Raw genomic sequence first — 8,176 nt, 5'->3', positions numbered from 1 at the left:
CCGTTGAAGACCTCTTCTCTGACAGATGCAAAAGTGTCTGTGTTGTGTGGAGGTGCTTTCAGACCCAACCATTGTTTTGGAGAAGCTGCAACAGTGTCACTGTGACAGTGGCGTTCAGAGACGCCTTGTGGCTAAGGAGATTCATGGGTTAGTGGAGTCTAAGTGGTCAGTGGTGCTGGAGAAGTCACAGTGCATCCTCTGATGGGTTGGTAATTAGGTATATCCCTAGCAGCATGCTGAGAGTACTCTAGGAACAGGGAAATGGAAGAGGGAGCGAAGGCTTAACAAGCCTTTTGCTGCAGCATCCACAACACAGGAAAGGGATGCTTGGGGCAAAGGACAGCAGCCCAATATCCCCTTATAATTTTTTTTGGCTTGCATTTTGCATGTTGCTAATTCGTAGAATCATAGAATCGATAAGGTTGAAAGGGACCTCTGGAGATCATCTAGTCCAACTCCCCTGCTCAGCAGGGGCACCTACAGCATGGTAGACAGGGTTGTATCCAGGTGGGCCTTGAAGATCTCCAGAGGAGGAGACTCCACAACCTCTCTGGGCAACCTGGTCCAGTGCTCTGTCACTCTCGCAGGGAAGAAATTCCCCCTCACATTCAGGCAGAACTTCCTGTGGTTCAAAATAACTGGTGCACAGTTTTTCCAAGTTACTCCTGTGTTCCTTCTGCCTAGGATGAAACTTGTGTTTATTGCATGCAGAAAGCTTGGTAGCTGCTGTGTGGCCAATGGTGCCTGGCAAAAAGGTTACCGACAGAAGTGTGACTTGTTGCTAAGCCCCCCACATTGCATAACACTTGCTGCAAGTGCGACTTCTCTCTCCAGGGCAGGCAGGTGTGTATTTTAAGGATATTCTGTGCATAGATAGACTTACAGAATTAGTATAAAGTGTAAAGAAGCACTATAATGCAAATACACTCACACATAGTGTATGTGCTTATACGTGTATCTTGTGTATCTGTCCATTTTTAATCCGACTCTTCTGTCTTTTGGCATTTCCACTCCGTAGACACTTCAAGCACTTTCCAGACTTCAGTTAACTTTTGCAAAGCTAACATCCAATATTGCTGCAATTGAAATTGTAAACGAAACATACAGTCATAAACGTTTTTTATAAGCTCAAGCACACAAATAGCAAGAATGATATATTACCTAAAATGAACGTTTGCCTGTGTGGGTCCATTTCATATGAGACATCAAACACATTGTGTGGCAAGATGTCCCCTGTGACCTGTCTGGGTACTTTTGCAGACACAGGTCTCCCATCTTATTCTGTGCTTGCACAGTTCCTTGCACAGTGGTGTCCTGGCCCCACAGTGTAGTAACGCTAATACTCTCCTTACTTCTGTAATGTATTCCTAACAGTAAGCACAATATCAGCTGTTCCGAAAATAGGCAAAGTGCCATTGTAAACTTTTGCCTCCTTTTTGGTGCTGAAACTATTTCCTTATGTTGTTCTTTCTCTATTCTGCTCAGAAAGCTCAGCACAGAGACTGCGCTGGACATGAGAGTTAAAAAAGTCTCATGCTTAATGTGTTGTTTCCTCTTCATGTAAGCACACCAAATCTGACTTGCCATTGCCCTTCCTTTGAAAACCTCCAATGTGTTTTACCACGGTAATCATTGCAAATAGGAAAGAAATAATGGTAATATTTCCAGCCCCAGGACTTGGAAGCATAAATGTACATTTATGACCCTGTGGTCAATACGCAGTGCATGTTCCTGCTGATGCTGTCCTGCAGGTACCTGTGTGACCCCAATCAAGGGATGCAGGAGTCATTCTCCAGTAGGGTCTCACCTCAGTGCCTGTGGTGGAGCAGGCAGAGGACCATGGGAGCAGGGCTAGGGTGAGCAGGTCTTGATGAGGAATGAGAGTCAAGTGATGAAGGGGTGAAGAAGTAAAAAGTTTTACTAGGGATAGAGGAGGTGTCCCAGAAGACAGTCAGAAAGCAAAGATGGGATGTTTCAAGGGAAAGGAACCAAAGGAGGTAATAAGGGAAGGAAAAGAAAAAATATTTTCTGTATTAGGAAGATTAAGGTTACTGCAGCTATACTCTAAGACAGGAAAGAACAAAGATAGAAAATGGACTAGAGAGGAAGCTGTGTGAAAACAGCAGAAGTTAAGAGAAGAGGGAGCTCACAGAAACAGAGCAAAGGGAAGATGGTGAGGAGCTGGGAATGTACAATGAAAAATATACAGCAAAAACCCTATAGCGGAAAAAAAGTTATTCCAGATACAGGAGATTTTCTTATCATCTTGTTCTTCAGACAAGATTCAAGTCAGGGGAGACAGAGGTAACACGAGCTATTTCTGATGTAGGCTGCTTGTCACTGCTAACAGAAAAAGAGCCACAAAAGATGTTCCATAGGAAATTTTTACTCAGAAAAAAAATTGATGAAAACACACAAAAAATGGATAGTGAAACCATGGTGAGAATGTGGAGCTAGGAAGATGAGATGGGACTAAATTAAACAGTTCACTTTTCTATGCTCAGCCTCTCATACTGGATATTGATTTCAGGAGATTATAACTGAAAACCAGAAATATTTCAGTAAATATTTCAGATTTTGAAACTATTTCAGCTCTGATTTTTCAGCTCTGAATTCTCTTGACTTCTGATTTGCAACTGTGTCTTCAAAATCAGTAGGAGTAAAAGCAGACCTTGAGGAGTTAGGACGGGCTTGTGAGCTGGAAGTAAAAGCCTGCCCACTTCCGACACTGAAGAATAATAGTTGGTGCATACCAGAAAGATGTGTGTTGAACTGCTTGAGCAATACCTGGAAGGGAGGTCGTATGCAATGGTTTGATCTGATGGAATTGCATAATATGACTGGAGTGCAAGAAGAATCAGTTACAAGGGTTTTTTACAGCATATAGTAATAAACTCATCGTTGTGAAATTTCTTACCAGAATGTTTGACTCTGGATGTTTGTTAAGCAGTTTTGCAAAAGTTAGATGGGAGACTTTGAAGGCACTGGAAGGACCCCGACAAAACCTCGTCAGCATTAGCATGGCTAATGAGATGAATGGCCAGTTCACTAGGGCTGACAAAGGAGGTGACAGCGTTTTCACAGACTGGCAGTGAAGAGTCCTTAAACAGATGCCCCTTGACTCCTGGGAGTCTCATTTGTGTTTTAGCACCTGAATGCAAAGAAATCAGTGTGGTATTTCTTTCCCTCAGGAACAGTTAAACTCCAATTAAACCCACACTCATATTTTATGAGTGTGTAGTTCCATTCTGCTTGTTTAAAGGAAAAAACACTAATTTTCACACCCAATTTTATTTAGAGAACAGGCCTTTTCCACCTATAAATGGTGTTCTTTGCTTTCTCCAAAGAAATGTAACTCTCTGCCTCTCTCTGGTTCCTTGTAAAAGAAACTAAAGTTTAGAATCACAACCTGAAACAAAGCTAGATGGATATTTTGGGCAGAGAGGAACCCCATGATGTTCAACAAGGGCAAGTGCAGAGTCCTGCACCTAGGGAAAAATAACCCTAGGCACCAGTACAAGCTGGGGGCTGCCCTGCTGGAGAGCAGCTCTGCAGAGAAGGACCTGGGAGTGCTGGGGGATGATAGCTTGACCATGAGCCAGCAATGTGCTCCTGTGGCCAAGAAGGCCAATGGTCTCCTGGGGTGCATTAGGAAGAGTGTTGCCAGCAGGTGGAGGGAGGTGATCCTGCCCCTCTCCTCAGCCCTGGGGAGGCCTCATCTCGAGTCCTGTGTCCAGTTCTGGGCTGCCCAGTACAAGAGAGACATGGAGCTACTGGAGAGAGTCCAGCGCAGGGCTACAAAGATGATCAGAGGGCTGGAGCACCTGCCCTAGGAGGAACGGCTGCGAGAGCTGGGCCTCTTCAGCCTGGGGAAGAGAAGACTGAAGGGGGATCTGATCAATGTGTACAAGTACCTGCAGGGAGGGTGCCAGGGGGATGGGGACAAACTCTTTTCAGTTGTCCCGTGTGACAGGACAAGAGGCAATGGGCAGAAATTGAAGTACAGGAAGTTCTGCCTGAGCGTGAGAGTGAATTTCTTCCCTGTGAGAGTGACGGAGCCCTGGCACAGGTTGCCCAGAGAGGTTGTGGAGTCTCCTTCTCTGGAGATCTTCAAGGCCCGCCTGGATGCAACCATGCTCTACATGCTGTAGGTGCCCCTGCTGAGCAGGGAGGTTGGACTAGATGATCTCCAGAGGTCCCTTCCAACCTTACCGATTCTATGATTCTATTCTATGATATACCCTTCTCCGTAGGGTCTAGTCTCCAGAATTATGGTGGCATTTATCACATGAGGGATCAGTCTACATGCGTACAGAAATCCTGGGAGGTTCCTTGGTCTGTAAAGCCTGTAAGTGCTTTGCTTATAGTTCCCTGGTTGCATCAGGGATTCATAGGCAAAGCACTTAAAAGGGAGTTTAAGGAACCACTGTAGAGAAACACCCAGGATATTTTAAGTATTTTACGAAAAATGTAAATACAGCACAGTGAGTGAGAACTATGCAATAGAGATTATCCATGGTGAAGTGGAAGACTGCAGTACAAAGCCTATGAAACTACAGAAGTGTCACTTCTGTTAAGTCCATCAGAGCCTTTGCCCATTCCTTGGGCTACCATCTAGAATTAGTCCACTAAGATGTGTTTTGTGTTTTCTCATTAATCTGTCAACATTCATGACTCAGTAGGGTAGAGATTCTAGTTTCTATTCAAGTTAATACATAATGTGAGATAATTAGAGCATACAGCAATGTAGGTAAGGATAGTATATTTCTACTTGGTATAGCACTGAATACAGGTACCAGTTCAAGATGGAGAAAGGAACACCACTTCTTCCTCCTCTTGGTGTATCTGGGTATATAGGGTCTGCGAGCATGCTCTGAAATGCTCAGGCTTCCTGCTGGATTAGATTCTTCAGGCAGATGGGAGAGCACATGGTACCTAAAGGTTTTTGGCTAGGCATGAGTGGCACAAGATGCGGATGGTCCTGGAGGTGTCGAAGAGCAAGGAGTTGTGCATCTGGGGTGAGATCACTCTAGGTTGATAAACCTGCTTGCTGGTGTCTATGCGTGAATAGGTATCTGTGCTCTTGTTATGGTCGATGCCGTTCCAGTCAATATTGTCCCTGCAGTCTAGAGAGTAATTCAGCCCACCCTAAAATTGACCCCTACATTTGACCAACTGAATTGCTATCTGGACTCCAAAGGCTGCATTGGCTGGGTTTTCACTGTCTGTAGCAGGACTTAGACATTTAATATGTATGCAGATACCAACACGTAGAATCCAAATTTAATTTTCGTAGTCTGTGGACCTATTCCTATCTTTGGATACATTATTTGTGAAGGGTCAGTGTGCCTCTAAGGTACAAGGTACAGTCAGGTAGCAATTTTGACAATCTAGTCTTGAATTAAGGCTTAAGTTGGTAGTTAGCCAAATTTTAGTCATGTGGTACATCTTGGGAACTAGCTCACTGTGGACATAGCCCATTTGTGGATCTGCCCTTAAAGCACAGATTTGTCCCATCTAACTTGGTTGTAAGTAAAATTGTTTCTAGTTGCCCTCAGCTCCCACTGTAGTTAGTAGAGAAAGTTAACCTGCACCTACTTATCTTGGCTATCTATTTTAGAAAGGATTAAATTGTTCTAATCAAGTGCTTATCTCTCTCCATTGACTCTCCATAAATTATATGGAGTGGTTGGAGCAATCAGACTTCAAACTTTGGCACTTCAGTGCAAGGTTCTGAAATTAAATGAGGGTTATCTAGGCCTTAGTAAGGCAATGTTTGGTGAGTACCAGGTGCTGTTGTGATAGAGAGCACAGCAGGAGACAAACATTGCCTAGACTACAGAAGAATCAAAAAGATAAACAAGGCATGGTGAAAAAGAGATTGATATATCTTCTTCTTAGGTGTAAGAAAGACAAACACAGAGAGTCTGCCCAGGAAGTATGTAGTCAGAGGCACATATATTGGTTTCTTGTGCTGGACGTTCAGCACCAGTTCATGCTTCTGTCCTGATTTTTTTGCAGGAAAAAGCCCTAGAGATTTATGTGCAGATCCTTAATAACAGTCAGGCTGTTAAATTCGTAGATCACTCTTGTTCTGAGCCATTTTCTCATTTTTTTTCTGGTGTCTAGGGCTATATTGCTCCTCTGTATTTTTTTTCTAGATGTGTATAACTTGCCCTGTAAATTTGATCACCATGTGTAGTGCCTTTCACAGACATTGCTGTCTTTGCAATAAAAATGCAGAGTGTTACTGTGTCAGTGTGGCAGAAGGTCTCATCCAATGCACAAGAGTGAATTCCAGAACAATTTGCAATGCTAGTGCTGGAAGGGACCCAGGAGGCTATTTTTTTTCACAACAGTTTGTAATTTTGCTCTCTGTTTCTTAGGAGCTGTATTAAAGTTTTGTTACCTTTTCAAATATCCTACTCTGCGTGTGTCTCATAAGCAGCTAATATCAACAGGGAAAGCGTAAGGTTCTTAGTGTCACCCCTTTACCAGAAAGGAAAGCCCAAAGATAAAGAGAAGAGGTCTTTACTTACCTTCATTTAATTTGTTTTAAAATAATAATAAAAAATCTGCTGTTAGGAGACCATCAGAGTTGAAAAACTACAATGCTGGGTTGTCCTACGCTGTGGTATGTGTTGTGCTGTCAGTGCAATACAATGGTATGAAGAGTGCCTTCATCTCTAGCAAATCCTTTGTGCAGCAATGGAGTCCAGAGTGGCTGATTTTTTATGGAGTATCACATCCTCCCCCACCAAAACTATGCGTTATAATGTGTTTTATAGCAGGTTGTCAGCTTCGTTTATGGCTGAGGCACTGGGACTGTCTGCAGTGTCTGCTGGAAAATTCCACTCCAAGAAATTCCTTTTTTTTTTCTTTTTCCGGTACCAATGCCAAGAGCACACTTTTCCTAGTATTATTTCTTTAATTATACTAATCAACAAATGTGATCCTCAAACGCCTGCTGATCTTGGACTTACCCGATTAAGCTGATGACTGATCCAAGAATGCTTAATCTAAAGTGAGAGGGTTTGTAGTAGTTTGGCAGTTTTCCAAGCTCATGGTTCCCATCCATTTTCTAATCTATATATTATTTACTGGAGACAAAAGAAAGGAAAATACAGATTTTCCTAAAAAGTGTTTGTATTTAAAAGTCCCACTTTTGCAATCATGTGCACATATGGTTTTATTTTACTCACAAAAGTAATCTCGGTGCCTTCACTGGACCTAAAAGCGGAAACAATTGCTCTGATGCTGCAAGTACACTGAGTCATCTTTTCCTACATAAGTACTTTTCTTTAATTGCAGGACTGATTGCATTGCTCACTTGTAAGCCTTTGAATTTCTTGTAAGGACTTCTTCTCATGGTGGTTAAATATGCTCTGCATTTAGGAAGAGCTTTCAAGCTGCATCTCTCCCTAGGGTAGTTTGAAATATGGGGATTGTGTGCAGGATTTCATCTGATCTCGGTGGGATCTTATTGCTCGAGGATCGGACGCTCTTCCTGCGGCATGTTAAGCAATATGAATACCTCTGGCACATGTTTGCCCTTTTAGGCTCCTCCCGAGCGAGTGGAAAGCAGGCACTGTTTATTGGTGATGTCATTCTTCAGCAGTGTCCTTGGGTGAGCCATCAGGTTTTACAGTTCTTCACGTTCCTTCTTCCTTCTTAGTTCTGCTCCTCCTTCTGCCCCAAACTGAGGAATGCTGTACCAGGCCACGAGCAAACACCACCATCCGTCTGCTCCTGGCTGTGCGGCGTGCATGGCTCCATCAGCTGGTGTGTGCCAAGGATATCTTTTGGCTCCAATGCTGGAGGCAGGGTAGGCAGCAATATGGGTAGCTTAGATCTTAACCCCAGCCTGTATGGCATCATGAGGACTTGTACGGCTGACAGAGGCATGAAGGAGCTCTTGCTGATGAAAATTGCAGGAGTGCTATGAAGTAAAATTGTTTTATTCTTCCTTGAAATGAGATGGCAAGCCCTTGTGATCAGTCAGGAGGTCTCAACCAGCAATTTAACCTCCAGAGCCCATTTGCAATGCTTTAGACATTAGGTGGTTTAGGATATGCTGAGGAGATAAGAGAGGTCCTTGCTATCCTCTGAGCCATGTCTAGGCATTGCCTGGGAGATGCTGATTGACGAAAGCTGAGGCTGTGCCAGGAAATGTGTT

Source organism: Rhea pennata, chromosome Z, assembly GCF_028389875.1.
Source record: "Rhea pennata isolate bPtePen1 chromosome Z, bPtePen1.pri, whole genome shotgun sequence".
Taxonomy (NCBI): Eukaryota; Metazoa; Chordata; class Aves; order Rheiformes; family Rheidae; genus Rhea; species Rhea pennata.
The sequence above is the reverse complement of the archived record's forward strand: the minus strand, read 5'-3'. Positions refer to the sequence as shown.